This window comes from Plecotus auritus (assembly GCF_963455305.1).
Source record: "Plecotus auritus genome assembly, chromosome: 6".
NCBI classification, from domain to species: Eukaryota; Metazoa; Chordata; class Mammalia; order Chiroptera; family Vespertilionidae; genus Plecotus; species Plecotus auritus.
Window position 1 is genome coordinate 47,111,898 of NC_137773.1, and position 16,634 is coordinate 47,128,531.

Sequence of the window (16,634 nt, forward strand, 5' to 3'; positions counted from 1 at the left end):
ACTGGGGAGGGGTCCCTCAGCCCAGCCTGCTCCCTCTCACATACTGGTAGCCCTCAGGGGATGGTACACTGATGGCTTAGGCCTGCTCCCCATTGGGAGTGGACCTAAGCCGCAGTCTGGCCTCCCTTTGCGGGAGGCGATCGGGCTGATCAGGGGAAGGCACCAGCCCCATCACCCCGCTGCTGCAGCCACTGCCAGTCACCACAGCGGTCAAGGTATTTTCATCAACATGGACTCCAATCCCTTCACCATGAAAAAATGACAACTTTTTTTAAGCATTTTCAGGATGTCTTTCATAAGATCTGACATTTCTTTCTTTATTTTTCTTTTTATCCTCAACTGAGGATGTTTCCATTGATTTTTTCCCCTTCCCTCTGATCCCAGGCTCAGCCCTTGCTCAAGCCTAAAGCCTCCACCCCAGGCTTTAGGCTTGGGAAGGCGTTCGCCCCCAGCACCTCCGATCGCAGGCTCAGCCCCCTCCCAAGCCTAAAGCCTCCATCCTATGGCTGGATGGGAGTGACCTGGTTGCCAAGTAGGTTCCCGGGACCCAGGTATGTATGAAAATGAACTTCCATATTTGTTGGGTTAATTTGCATACTCACTCTGATTGGCTGTGGGCATAGTTAGCATAGGTACAGTCAATTTACATGTTTCTCTATTATTAGGTAAGATATATATATATATATACTAGAGGCCCATTGCAGGAAGATTCCTGCAAGAATAGGGCCTCCTCAGGCCTATTCCTTCAAGAATAGGGCTTTCTCCAGCCTGAGTGAAGCAGAGAAGGGAACGAAGCTCGCTGCTCCCTTCTTAGCTGCTTCGCTCCCTCCCGTCTCCACTGCCTCGCTCCCTCCCTTTTCTGCTGCCTCGCTCCCGTCTCCACAGCTTCGCTCCCTTCTGCAGCGCTTGGCTTCCTTCCACGCTGTCTTCAGTCTTTGCTTGGCACCTGCGTATGCAAATTAACCCCCATCTTAGTTGGGTTAATTTGCATACTCGCTCCTGATTGGCTGGTGGGCATAGTGGAGAGATGGTCAATTTGCATGTTTCTCTTTTTTTAGTGTAGACATACTGAGTGGCCAGATTATTATGATCTCTGAATGCATAATAATCTGGCCACTCAGTGTGTGTGTGTGTGTGTGTATCTATTAGAGGCCCTGTGCATGATTTTCTGCATGGGTGGGGTCTGGCCAGCCTGGCCGGGGGAGGGGACATGGGCAGTTGGCCGGCCTGCCTGCTGTTTGAACTCCTGGTCGAGGGGACAAATTGCATATTAGCCTTTTATTATGTAGGACTAGAGGCCTGGTGCACGAAAATTGTGCACGCAGGTGTGTGTCCCTCAGCCCAGCCTGCACCCACTCCAATCTGGGACCCCTCAAGGGATGTCCAACTGCCTGTTTAAGCCCAATCCCAGTAGGATAAGGCCTAAATGGGCAGTCGGACATCCCTCTCACAATCCAGGACTGCTGGTTCCCAAATGCTCACCTGCCTGCCTTCCTGATTGCCCCTAACCACTTCTGCCTGCCAGCCTGATCACCCCCTAACCACTCCCCTGGCAGCCTGATTGATGCCTAACTGCTCCCCTGCCAGCCTGATTGCCCCTAACTGCCCTCCTCTGCAGGCCTGGTCCCCACAAAATGCTCTCCCCTGCAGGCCTGGGTCCCCCCCAACTGCCCTTCTCTGCAGGCCCTGTCGCCCCCAACTTCCCTCCTCTGCCGGCGTGGTCACCCCTAACTGCCCACCCCTGCAGGCTTGATCGCCCCCAACTGCCCTACCTTTCGGGCCTGGTCCCTCCCAACTGCCCTACCCTGCTGGCCATCTTGTGGAAGCCATCTTGTGTCCACATGGGGGCAGCCATCTTGTGTGTTGGAGTGATGGTCAATTTGCATATTACTCTTTTATTAGATAGGATAGAGGCCTGGTGCATGGGTGGGGGCCAGCTGGTTTGCCCTGAAGGGTGTCCCGGATCAGGTTGCAGGTTCCCTTGGGGCGTGGGGCGGCCTGGGCGTGGGGCCTGTGGTGGTTTGCAGGCCAGCCACGCCCCCCGGTGACCCATGGCCGGCCAGGAGGCTTGGCTTCCTCCATCGCCGGGGGCAACCCAAGCTGCCTGCTCTCTCCAGCTCTGTGGCTGCTGCCATTTTTGTTGGGATTTATTTATCTCCTATAATTGAAACTTTGTAGCCTTGAGCAGAGGCCAGGGCCAGCCAGAGCAGGTAGGAAGCTTGGCTTCCTCCATTGCTGGGGAACACCAAGCCTCCTGCTCACTCCATGGCAGCAGCCATCTTGGTTGGGTTAATTTGCATACTCACTCCTGATTGGCTGGTGGGCATGGCTGGTGGGCATAGTGGAGGTACGGTCAATTTGCATGTTTCTCTTTTATTTGTGTAGATATACACTGAGTGGCCAGATTATTATACATTCAGAGATCATAATAATCTGGCCACGCAGTGTATATTCTCCTTTTTCTTCCTTTTTTTTTTCTCTCTTATCTTTTTTCTCTCTTCAATATCATTTGTGCTCTCTTTTCTCTCCCCTAATTCTCTTTTCTCAGGTGGTCACTTATATTGGGGTTATCAGTGTCATGAGTACATTCGTGTATTGTTCCCTTTGTGTCGTGTATTGTTGAAGTGAATTTTATCCTGTTTGGCCAATGTGCTAGAGATCAAGCCACAGAACCAGACACGTGGGGAGGAAACTCCCTCCACGAATGGGTCAATAACACCCCAGACCCAACTACAGAGGCAGGAAGAAGGTAGCAGTGAGGGAGTGATCTTGAGTGAGGGAGCAAAAGAGGAGTGTGTTGTTGGGTGGGGTGTGTGTTTGTGTGTGTGTGTGTGTGTGTGTGTGTGTGTGTGTGTATGTGAGTGAGTGAGGCACAGTTAGATCCTACAGGACCTTCAGGGGTAGGCTAACCAGGCTCGCCTAACTAGGCAGACTCTGCTACTGTTCAAACAGTACTGGGAGGCCAGCTCTTCCTCAGAGGCCTTGCATTTTTGAAGGGGAGAGCTGCTGTTACTGGGATCCCAGCCTCACCTCCATGTATGGTGCCCTCAGATAACACCTAGGACTCTACAGCCACCAGGGCCTGCTACCTTGGCTGTGGTCCCATGGTCACCAAGTCTCCAGCCACCCAGGGTGCAGGCTCCTGTGAGTTCCAAAGCATTCTTCCTTCTGACCGGCCCAATGCTTTAGCCCAGGGCACTAAGACCGTGCAAGCAGCAGACACATGATCAGTCCGTGCGCCTGTCCAAGGGGGAGCAGCCCCATGAGCAACCCACCCCAGGCCAAAGAGTAGCAGCCCACGTGGCCTGCCCCTGTCAAAGGAGCAGCAGCTGTGTGAGTGGCCCTCTCCCCTGTTTGAGTAGCAGCAACTACGCAAGCAGCCGGCCCCCACCCGAGAAGCAGCAGCCGCACGAGCAGCCCACCCACGACTGAGGAGCAGCAGCTGCACGCAGCCCGCACCCTGCACCCATCCAAGGAGCAGAAGCTGTGTGAGCAACCTGCCCCCATCCAAGGAGCAGTAGCTGTGTGAGCAGCCCACCCCAATCCGAGGAGCAGCAGCTCCAGAGCAGCCTGCCCACGTCCAAGGAGCAGCAGCCATGTGAGCAGCAGCCTGCCCCCTTCCGAGGAGCAGCAGCCGTGTGCAGCCCGCCCTCATCCAAGGAGCAACAGCCTCATGATCAGCCCACCCCCATCTGAGGAGCAGCAGCTGTGCAAGCAGCCTCCCCCCATCAGCCAAAGGAGCCACCACTGCTGCGAACAACACCCACCAGAGGAGCAGCGGCCAACTGAGAAGCAGCTGCTGCAGTGACTGCCTGAGTTGCAACTGCCATCCTAGGAGCCACTGCCACCCAAGGAGCAGCCCCTGCATGACTCGACATCTAGATCCATCATTGAGATAAATAATGGGTAGAGAAAGAAACCTCCAAAGGAAAGAAAAAGAGGAATCGCTAGAAAATCAGCTAAGTGGAACAGAGGCATGCAATATGCCAAAGAGAATTCAGAATAAGGGTCATACAGTTCATAAACTGGATGGATAAAAAAAATCAACAACTTATGTAAGAATTAAGAAGAAATGAAGAATGATATAGCTGCAATAAAATACACCATGGAAAGTTTCAATGGTAGAGTACGAGAAGTGGAGGACTGAATTAGCGAATTAGAAGACAAGGAAGCAAAACACACCCAAACTGAACTGCAATTGGAGAAAAAAAATTAAAAGACAGGAGGAGAGCCGAAGGGAGTTATGGGACCACATGAAACGAAGCAACATATGAATAATAGGGGTTCCAGAACAACAGGAAGAGGAACAAGGGTTAGAAAACCTATTTCAAGAAATAATGTCAGAAAACTTCCCAGATGTGGGGAAGAAAAAAGTCACATAAACACAGAGAGTCCCAAAGAAGATGAACCCAAAAAGACCCACACCAAGACACATCATAATTACAACAGCAAATGTTCAGGACAAAGAGAGAATCTTAAAGGCTGCAAGAGAGAGACAGAAAGTTACATACAAGGGATCTCCCATTAGATTATCAAATGATTTCTCAAAAGAAACATATCAGGCCAGAAAAGAATGGAAGGAAATTTACAAAGTGATGCAAAGCAAGGGACTGAATCCAAGAGTACTCTATCCAGCAAGGCTATCATTTAAAATTGAAGGGAAATAAGGAGCTTCACAGACAAAAAAAAGGCTAAGGGAGTTTATCACTACCAAGCCAGAAATACAAGAAAAGCTAAAGGGAATACTATAAAAAGAAGAAATAAAAAGGTAAGAAGGAACACAGGCACAAAAAAATAAAAATGGCTACAAACAAGTACCTATCAATAATAACTTTAAACATAAATGGACTAAATGCTCCAATCAAAAGACATTGAGTGGCTGAATGGATAAAAAAAAAAATGACCCATATATATGCTGTCTACAAGAGACCCACCTCAGAATACGGGACACACACAGACTGAAAGTGAAGGGATGGAAAAATATCTTTCAGGCAAATGGAAATGAAATAAAAGCTGGGGTAGCAATACTTATATCAGACAAAATAGACCTCAAAGTGAAGGCCATAACAAGAGATAAGGAAGGCCACTTCATAATACAAGAGGCTATAACCCTGAAAAACATATATGCACCCAATGCAGGAGCACCCAAATACATATAAAAAACTCCTGGAAGATATTAAGGGAGAGATTGACAACCATACAATCGTAGTAGGGGACTTTAATATACCACTGACATCACTGGATAAATCCTCTAAACAAAAAACCAGCAAAGAAACAGAAATTCTAAATGACTCACTAGAGCAGATGGACTTAATTGACATCTTCACCCCACAGCCATGGAATATATGTTCTTCTCAAGTGCACATGGGACAGTTTCAAAAATAGACTATATATTAGGTCACAGGCAAAGTATCCCCAAATACAAGAAGATTGAAATCATATCAAGCATCTTCTCAGACCACAATGGCATAATATTAGAAAGAAACTACAATAAAAATAATACAAAAAATTCAAACACTTGGAAGCTGAATAGCATGCTGTTAAACAATGATTGGGTTACCAATGAGATCAAAGAAGAAATTAAAAACATCCTGGAAACTAATGACAATAAAAATACAACAATCCAAAATCTATGAGGCACAATGAAAGCATTCCTGAGAGGTAAGTTTATAGCTCTACAGGCCTACCTCAAAAAAACAAGAAATAATGGTAGTAAATCATCTAACTCTGCAACTTAAAGAATTAGAAAGAGAGCAACAAGAAAAACCCACAGTGAGCAGAAGGAAGGAGATAATAAAGATCAGAACAGAGATGAATGACATAGAGACCAAAAAAAAAAAAAAAAATACAAAAGAACAAAGAAAGCAAGAGCTGGTTCTTCGAAAGGATAAACAAGATTGATGAACCTCTAGCCAGGCTCACCAAGAAGCAAAGAGAGAGGACCCAAATAAACAAAATCAGAAATGAAAGAGGTGAAATAACAATAGACCCCACCGAAATACAAAGGATTATTAAAAAATACTATGAACAACTCTATTCCAACAAAATAGACAACATAGAGGAAATGGACATATTCATAGAAAAATACAACCTTCCAAAACTCAATCAGGAAAAATCTAAAAATCTCAATAGGCCTATAACTATGGAAGAAATTAAAGCAGTCATCAAAAAACTTCCAGCAAACAAAAGCACAGGGCCAGACAGCTTCACAGGGGAGTTTTACCAAACATTCAAGGAAGAACTAAAACCTATCCTCCTCAGACTATTCCTGAAAATTCAAGAGGAAGGAACACTTCCAAGCTCCTTCTATGAAGCCAGCATCACCCTAATACCAAAACCAGATAAAGACAACACAATGAAAGAGAATTACAGGCCAGTATCCCTCATGAACATAGATGCCAAAATCCTCAACAAAATTCTAGGAAATAGGATCCAGCAGTACATCAGAAAGATCATACACCATGACCAAGTAGGATTGATCCCGGGGATGCAAGGATAGTACAATATCCGCAAATCAATAAACGTGATACATCACATAAATAAATTGAGAGAGAAAAATCACATAGTCATATCAATTGATGCAGAAAAAGCATTTGACAAAATCCAACACCCTTTCTTGATAAAAAAAACTCTCAGCAAGAATGAAAATAGAAGGATCATACCTCAACATAATAAAAGCCATATATAACAAACCCACAGCTAACATCACACTCAATGGGCAAAAACTAAAACCATTTCCCCTAAGAACAGGAACAAGACAGGGATGCCCGCTCTCACCACTCCTGTTCAACATAGTACTGGAAGTATGAGCCATTGCGATCAGACAAAAGAAAAAATAAAAGGCATCTGAATTGGAAAAGAAGTAAAACTGTCCTTATTCACAGATGACAGGATACTGTACATAGAAAACCCTAAAGACTCCATCAAAAATTATTAGTCTTAATAAACGAATTTGGCAATGTAGCAGGATACAAAATTAATGCCAAGAAATCTATGGCATTTCTATAACACCAATTGTGAACTTACAGAAAGAGAGACTAAAAAAGCAATACTATTTACCATCGCACCAAAAAAAAAATAAGATAACTAGGAATAAACTTAACTAAGGAGGTAAAAGACCTATATGTGGAAAACTACAGGACACTGAAAAAAGAGATAGAGGCCAAAAGTGTTCAGGGTGGTGGATTACATGAGTCCCCAGATATTCAGCATAGTTGATTACAGTGTTGGGCTCAGGTGTTCAGTGGGGCGGATAACATGGGAGGCCTTTAATCAAATAGGGGATTAAATACCTTCTTGGCCTCCTGCTTCTTCAGGAAAGCAGGGGCCTGAGCCACCTGCTTCCTCTTAGCCTTCTTTCCCTTTGGCATCTTGGGTGGTGGGAAGGAAAGGGGATTGTGCAAAATATGTATGCAACCTCCTAGATTTGGTTTTTAAATAATCCGATGAAATTGTTTTTGTGCTTCAAATTGTTTTGTATTAGCTGACTTTAAACTGTATGGGACTCACACTTATCTCTTAGCCTAGCAGCAGTCTCTAATTCACTTTTGTGCCTGTTAGATGTGCAGAATGCATCATTTCTGGCAGTGGACATAAGCATCTGGCTGTAAGGCTATTGAATCTGATAAATCAAAGGTGCACTTAACTTTTTGGGAATGTCTTTAGATGGAAAGCATATGAATAAGTAGCTATTAACTTTAATGGCGAGATAGAATCATCTCATTGCTTTAAAGTATATATGAATGCATATATTACATATATTAATGCATATATTACATAAATATGTAGATACATTTTGTTAATCTAAAGTAAAAAAGCATGTTATTTAAGTAAATAATATATATTTTAATACTACTAAATGCTTAGTTTTATAATAATATAAATTTCTCAAAAGTCTCATTGCACAAATATGGTCCAAGAAGACAGTTATTTCTCAGCGTTTGCAATTCTATGGATACTAGAGAATAAACAAAATGTTTCCTATGTGACTGCAAGAGGCAGTGAATAAAAACAAGTAAATAAGATCACTTCTTGGTATTTAAAAGAATCAGAAATGTGAGGATTTTTAAATTACTAAGTACAACATATATTAAATAAACATATAATGTTATTTATGTTAACGTTAGGATATTGGTGCCTTCAGTGAATGAGATTCTAATAGGTCTTAAATTGATAATTTGAAGTTTTCTTTAAGGATAATATGTGCTGTTAAAAATTATTGTGTATCATGAATAGTTTTATATGAAAAACGGTTTAAGTTGAAATAGCTTTTTATAAAATAATTATTATGTAATTAGCATTTTAGCCACTGTTAGAATTATTAGGAAGTAACATACAGATAAATATATGAAAACAGTATAATCAAAATTTATTCATGAGAAATACTATACTTTTAAACTAGGTTAACTAGAGGAATACTATATTATTAAGCTAGATTGTATTTTGAAAAAAAAGTTTTCTCTAATATGATTTATGTGCTTGCAAGTGGTTTTTATATATTTTTATTTATTTCAGAGAGGAAGGAAGAGGGAAAAAGAGATAGAAACATCAATGATGAGAGAGAATCATTGATCGGCTGCCTCCTGCACACCCCACACTAGGGATCAAGCCCGCATGTGCAGTTGACCAGAATCAAACCCGGGACCCTTCAGCCCACAGGCTGACGCTCTATCCACTAAGCCAAACCGGCTAGGGCCAAGTGGTTTTTGACTTTCAGAAAATAATATATTTTTAAGTGTTAATTGTAATTCATTATTTTTCTGAGTAAAATTATAATAATATTCAATAATGTCATAATCTAATTTATAATGGCCAGTAACTTTTTACCTATATTCATTAAAATTTACTTTGAAATGTACACTTTCTTGTCAAACTTTGGGAATGTCCACATATGGGGATAGCATATTTTTGTTAAAGTATAACTTGCCACTCTTCTTATACTTCAAAAATTAAGTTAAAATATCCCTACATGAAAGATATAATTCCTTAAGACTATTACATTAAAATTGCTATTCTGGAGGAAATCTATTTTTCACCACTCAATTAAATAAGAAAAATACTTGCTACATATCTTCAACGTTTGATAATATGAAAAAAGAAATTATGAAATTGAGGGCATTGACCTTTGAGCTTCACTAATCTTCTCATAGAGCAGAAAATATAAAGAGCATATTCTCTGCTGCACATGGATGTGTAGGTAACAGATTATGTCTGAGATTCTGGGTTTGGGTTGAGTATTTAAAATTGTTTTTGGCTCTCTAAAAGAAATCATCATTGACAAACTTTGTTTTTATTTATTTTTTTATTTATTTTTTAAATTTTCTTTATTGATTAAGGTATCACATATTTGTCCTCATCCCCCCATTCCCATCCCAACCCTTCCCCACGCATGCCCCCACCCCCCTGTTGTCCATGACCACTGGTTAGGCTTATATGCATGCATACAAGTCCTTTGGTTGATCTCTCCCCCTTACCCCCACCCTCCCCTACCTTCCCTTTGAGGTTTGACAGTCTGATCGATGCTTCCCTGTCTCTGGGTCTGTTTTTGTTCATCAGTTTATGTTGTTCATTATTTCCCCTAGATGAGTGAGATCATGTGATACTAGAAATACACTTACAAAGCCCAAAATGAGACAAGCAATAATGATTATGCTGAGAGGCAAATGAATCAGTCTGTAGTGAGTTTCTTTCTGGGGCAACAGTTCTTTTGAGTCCCAATTTCAATGTCAAACAGTTCCTTATGTGTACATGTCAGCAATGATATTTCAGTTCTGGATGGTGGACAAATGGTGGTAATGCAGCTCCGACCCTCTCTGGTTTGGTCCTGGGCAACCTGCCGCAACACACAGCTGCTGACTGATCACCCTGGAATCAACCTCACTGAACACCTGGGAACCACTGTATCCACCAACCTGACCACCTGGAGCCCCCTGTAATCAACCTTGCTGAGCACTGGGGCCTCTCAGTAGTCGACCAGGCTGAACACCTGGGGTCTCCCCAGTAATCCATCATGCTGATCACCTGGGGTCTCCCCAATGACCCACCACCTTGAGCCCTAGGACCATCCAGTAATCCACCACGCTGAACACCTGGGACCCCCTGTAATTGACCACATTAAACACCAGGGAACCCCTGTAATCCATTACCCTGACCACCTGGGGCCCGCTGCATTCAACCTTGCTGAACACCTAGGCCTGGTCTGCAATACACCAGGCAGAACACCTGGTCTTCCCTTTAATCCACCATGCTGAATACCTGGGTCCACCCAGTAATCAACTATGCTGAACATCTAGGACCAAACCTTAATCAACTTCACTGAACACCTGGGAACTCCTGTAATCAACCACCTTGTCCACTGGGGTGCCCTCTTGTAATAAAACTTGCTAACCACCTGGGGCCCCTCTGTAATCCACCACACTGAAATTTGGTGCCTCCCCAGACACCCACCATCTTGAATACCTGAGGCCTCCCCTGTAATCCACCACCCTGATCACCTGCCTCGCCTCCCTGTAATCAACCTCGATGAACACCTATGTGTGGCCCCTCGGTAATTAATCATGCTGAACAACTGGAGCTTCCTCTCTAATCCACCATCCTAAACACCTGAGGCCTCCCTAGTAATCCACAACCCTGATCACCAGGGACTCCCCTGTAATATACCACGCTGAACACTTGGGACCACACTTTAATCAACCTCCATGAACACCTGGGAATCCCTGTAATCCACGACCCTGACCACCTGGGGCCCCCTGAACCAACCTCACTGAAGACCTGGGGCCCCTACATAATCCACCATGCTGAACACCTTTACCTCCCCTGTAATCCACCATGCTGAACACCTGACCCCACCCTGTAATCTGACACCCTGACCACCTGGGACCCCCTGTAATCAACCTCACTGAACAGCCAGGGCCCCTGGCTAATCCATCATGCTAAACACCTGTTCCTCCCCTGTAATACACCACACTGAACACCTGGGTCCACCCAGTAATCAATGTTGTTGAACACCTGGGGCCTTTCAGTAATCAACTATGCTGAACACCTAGGACCAAACCTTAATCAACCTCGCTGAACACCTGGGAACTGCTGTGTCCACCACCCTGACCACCTAGTGCCACCTTAAATCAACCTCGCTGAACACCTGGGGCCCCTCTGTAATCCATACACTGAACATTTGGTGCCTCCCCAGACATCCACCACCTTGAACACCTGGGACCACCCAGGAATCCACCATCTTGAACTCCTGGGGCCTCCCCTGTAATCCACCACCCTGATCACCAGGGCCTCCCCTGTAATACACCACACTGAAGGCTTGGGACCACCCTTTAATCAACCTCACTGAACCCCTGTTTACCCCTCTATCCAACACCCTGACCACCTGAGGCCCCCTGTAATCAACTTCACTGAACACCTGTGGCCCCTTGGTAATCAATCATGCTGAACACCTGGGAACCCCTGTAATCAACCTCCCTGATCACCTGGGTACTACCATCTAATCCACCACACTGAACACCTGAGGCCTCACTACTAATCAACCACCTTGAACACCTGGGCCTTCGCCTGTTATCAACCATTCTGAAAACCTGGGGACCCCTATAATCCACCACCCTGAACACCTTGGCTCTACCCTCTAATCCACCATGCTGAAAACTTCGGTTTATCATTTAATCCACCTCCCTGAATATCTGGGCCTCCCCTGTAATCCTCCAGGATGATAATTTGGGACCTCCCCAGTAATCCACCACCTTCAACACCTGGTGCCCCCCTGTAATACAGCACGCTGAACTCCTGGGACCACCCTTTAATCAACTACGGTGAACACCTGGGAACCCCTGTAATCCACCACCCTGAACACCTTGGCTCTCCCCTCTAATCCACCATGCTAAAAACCTTGGGCCTCTCATTTAATCCACCAGGCTGAACACCTGGGCCTCCCCTGTAATCCACCACCTTGACCACTTGGGCCCCACCTGTACTCAACCTCACTGAACACCTGTGCCTCCTTGGTAATCAATCATGCTGATCACCTGGGATCTCCTATAATCCACCACCCTGATCACTTGGGCCCCCCTGTAATCAACCTCACTGAACACCTGTGGCCCCTGGGTAATCAATCATGCTGAACAACTGGGGCCTCCCCTCTAATACACCAAGCTGAACACCAGAGGACCCCTGTAATCCACCACCCTGAACACCTGGGCTCTCCCCTCTAATCCACCATGCTGAAAACCTTGGGCCTCCCATTTAATCCACCACGCTGAATACCTGGGACCACCCTTTAATCAACCTCGCTGAACACCTGAGGACCCTTAGTAATTCACCATGTTGAACACCTGGGCCTCCCCTTTAATCCACCATGCTGTACACCTGGGGCCTCCCCTGAAATCCACCACCCTGGCCCACTGGAGGCCCCTGTAATCAAGCTAGATGAACACCTGGGGCCACTCTGTAATTCACCATCCTGAACATCTGGGGCCTCTCCTGTAACCCATCAAGCTGGAAACCTGGGACCTCCCCTGTAATCCACCATGCTGAACACCTGGAAACCCCCCTGTAATTCACTAAACTGAATACCTGGGACATGTAATCCTCCACGCTGAACACCTTGAGCCTCCCCTATAATCCACTAACCTGAACTTCTGGGCTTTACCTCTAATCCACCATGCTGAAAACTTGGGGTCTCCCATGTAATCCACCAGGCTGAAAACCTGGCCCCACCCTGTAATCCACCACCTTGAACACTTGCAGCCTCCCCTCTAATCCACCAACTGAACGCCTGGAGCCCCACTGTTATCCACCACCCTGACCACCTGGGACTCACCTATCATCAACCTTGGAGAGGACATCCAGCCCAAAAGGGACCTCATTCCTTTGTCAAGCGCCCCCACCACATTAGGCTGCAACAGCAAAGGACTATTCTCTATGAGCATCTTAAAGTTCCTCCTGCCATTAACCAGTTCACCCAGGCCTTGGACCACCAGCTGGCTACTTTCTGCTGAAGCTGGCACACAAGTACAGACCTGAGACAAAGCAAGAGAAGAAGCAGAGGTAATGTTGGCCCGGGCTGGGAAAAAAGCTGCCGGCAAAAAGGATGTCCCACCAAGAGGCCACCTATCCTTCGAGTAGGGGTGAACACGGTCACCACCCTGGTTGGGAGCAAGAAGGCCCAGCTGTTGGTGATAGCCCATGACGTGGACCCAGGGAGCTGGGAGTTTCCCTGCCTGTCCTTTGCTGGGAGATGGGGGTTCCAATCGCCAGGCTGGGCATCTTGTCCACAGGAAGACCTGAACCACTATCGCCTTCAGACAGGTTAACTCGGAAGACAAGGGAGCTCTGGCTAAGCTAGTGGAGGCTATTCCGGACCAACTACAAGGACAGATATGACGAGATCCACCGCCACTGGGGAGGCAACGTCCTGGGTCCAAAATCAGTGGCTCACATTGCCAAGCTGGAAAAGGCCAAGGCTAAGGAACTGGCCACTGAGGTGGGCTAAGCGTGCACTGTTGAGTTTTCTGTACATAAAAGTAATAAATATTCTTCTTCAACCAGTAAAACAAAACAAAAAACACCCCAAATCTATATTATGCAAGAAGCATTTGCTTATTTTCATATGACTCTGAAAGGGTATCTCTAATAAAAATCATCTTTAATAAATGAATGTTTTGTTGTGACATACCTGTGCATGTCTTGAATGTTCTGAAACTCAGATTTTACTCATATTCATGATAAAATAATGCAATGAAAATGTCATGGTTGATTAAAAAAATAATTTATAATAAAACAAATCCACCAATATTTAGCAGACACAATTTAGAAAAAAAAACTTAAATATATTTTGCCTTACTTTTAAGCGAAAAAAGTCTTCCATCATAGGAGTTATGACTCACAATGTTAATAGTAATAAAGATTATTATTTTACTGACTTTATTTTTAGTAGAAAAATGCCTCTGAGAAAGCATTTCCTCCCCTGGATCTTGACCTAATTGGACAATTTGATGTGAGCTCATATTTGTGGTCTGATAGGGCTTTCAAGGGAGCCAATATGTGTTTTTCACCACAATATTGCAGCAGCACAGCTTTTTTTCTGGAACTTTTGTACCTTTTCTGCTGTAAATATTAAGTTAAGTTTGGCTCTTTGGGACAAAACCTTTCTTCTGTGACTGTTATTGTTGCTGATAGTGGAAAGATTGCCAGCAGAATCTGTTGTAAAGGAAGTAGAAAAATATTTTTCCTAGAAATGATTGCATTTTATTTCATAATGCACTAAACAAAGTTTAACTAACACTAGAGAATTGCAGGTAGCTTACTATAGAAGAAATAGAAAAATCCTTTCTATCACAAATGAAAACTTCTAAAAATCATTACTGTGAGTCTAAAATAGAGATGCCGGCTGATAAGGGAAACCAATACTTCTAAAGTTGCTCTGGTTTGTATGTGAGTGTGTCTGATGAAAGCAGAACAAATATCCATCTGAGAAAATCCCATCTTCAGTATAATCCTTTAGAATATTCAAGGTACCAGAAAAACTGCAAAGCTGCTATTCAAGATAAGACAGGAATGAGCTTTCTGTGCTCACATTTCATTCCCAATAGGATCTGGGTCCCTGGGGCTCAGATGTAGACCTGGCCTCTGCCAAAGATGAGATGTGCAAACGCTTTGCATTCATTCAGATCTTTTGTGAATAATGAAAGGAGCAATGGGAACTTTTGATATGGAAAAAAAAAAAGAGGGTGTTCTCCATGTTAGACAATTGTGCATTATATTTCAAATCTTTTTTCTTATTATTATTAATTTTGTCATATTAAATGTTCTGGGATGAGACTTTCAGAGTTTCAGACTTGCTTTTTTTAAAAGTACAATTTAATAGAATCCAATTTAAAGGACAATAAAATAAAATAATTCTTAGATGAAAAGTGCTTTTTTATAATATATGAATATAACTAGTAATTTTTGTAAAAATAATGGCAGAAGGTCCCAATTAATTTATTTTAAATAAAGATGTAAGAGGTTATGAAACAACTTTGGAGAAATACAATAACAAATTTCAAATAATTGTTAAGAGTTTCATGAAAGAAACTTGTCCTGACCGATAAATGTATGCAAAATGTTCCCTACATTGTGTGAATGTTTTGATATTTCTACTACAATAGATGTACCATGGTTTAGGGCACCTCTGCACAAAAGTCCAAAAGATTGACTGACATGCATCAAAGGTAGAAGTGCTTTAGTTTCACTATTTAGTACATAGATAAAGGTGTTCTGGAGTTTTTCATAGGGATATTTAACATCATTGTATTGTTTGGTAATTATCTAGTAAGAGTTAAATTTGAATTTCAAATATATTTCAAAGTAGTTGGATACTTTTTTTGTTAAATAGTTTGGACTGCTTCCTTCATGAATCTCTTTCCTTAGAATGGGCTCTTTCCTCTCCCTAAGGTGAGTGTGTTAATTCATTCACTTTCCATCTTTGAAGTTAGCTTCTGTTCAGGAGCACACAAATGGAGCAATTCATATGGCTTTAGATAAAATAAATATACCAAACTCAGGTATCTTATTAAATGCTCTAGAAAGGTTAAAAAATGTGTGACATGAAAATGTGTTTCCCTTGGTTAAAGATTGATCCTGCATTTTTATTTGTGCAGAAAAATGTTAAAGGTATATGGGATTAGACTGCCTGGTTGCTAGCTGAAATAGACTATTTAGGGATTCTACACTTATTGGAAATAAATTAACTACCCTAAAAATCATTTTCAGCATTTGAAAGTGTGAATAATAATGGTGTGTACCTTAAAGTGATGCTATAAAAATAAGCAAAATAATCCAAAGGAATATGCATAGTGCCTTCAACATTCTAGATATATCAATACATTATTAACATTAATAACATTATCCCACTGTCTTGATTATTATTTTTACTTATTCATTATTATATTTTCACCATAACAGTAATACATTAGAGTTCTATTATAGAATTATTTTAGTTAGAATTACTCCATTCACAATTTATAGCATTCAGTGAAAAATCACCCTATGATCATATCTGAAAATATGTTCCTGTATCTGAGACTTTTATGGCACAAAAACGTGGATTATGCTATTCTGTCTGCTCTTGCCTACAATCAAAAGATGGAGAGTAAAGGTTAGAATCTTTAAAGAGCTAGGAAATATTGGAATATCAACTGCACATCACTAATTAGAGTCTATCAGATAGTCTGTACCACATATAGATTTAAAATTTCAATATTTTTCTAGCTAAGAGGTTACTAAGAAATTTGTGACATTAAATTGATGTAGTAAGAGAAGAATAAAAATGAATTATCTACTATCCCATCTAATAAATCAGGGAAAGAACAACAAATTAAATCCAAATAAGTGAGTGTCAACAAATGAGCAAATAAGAAAAACAAACTCTTAGACACAGACAACAGTATGGTGGTTACCAGCGGGAAGGGGGTGTGGATAGTAAAAACTAAAGGGATTCAGCCCTAGCAGGTTTGGCTCAGTAGATAGAGTGTCGCCCTAAGGACTGAAAGGTCCCAGGTTTGATTCTGGTCAAGGGCACATGCCTAGGTTGTGGCTCAATCCCCAATAGGGGGGGCCCAGGAGGCAGCCAATCAATGATTCACTTTCATCAA

At 43.1% G+C, this 16,634-nt stretch overlaps 1 pseudogene across 1 annotated transcript; it reads left to right on the top strand.

Moving 5' to 3' along the window:
- Nucleotides 1-5,642: 5,642 nt before the first annotated feature.
- LOC308251641 (large ribosomal subunit protein eL8-like) lies at nucleotides 5,643-13,492 on the top strand (annotated as a pseudogene). The gene is made up of 2 exons: nucleotides 5,643-5,661; nucleotides 12,782-13,492. The product of its transcript is annotated as a large ribosomal subunit protein eL8-like (transcript).
- The last annotated feature ends 3,142 nt before the right edge of the window (nucleotides 13,493-16,634 follow it).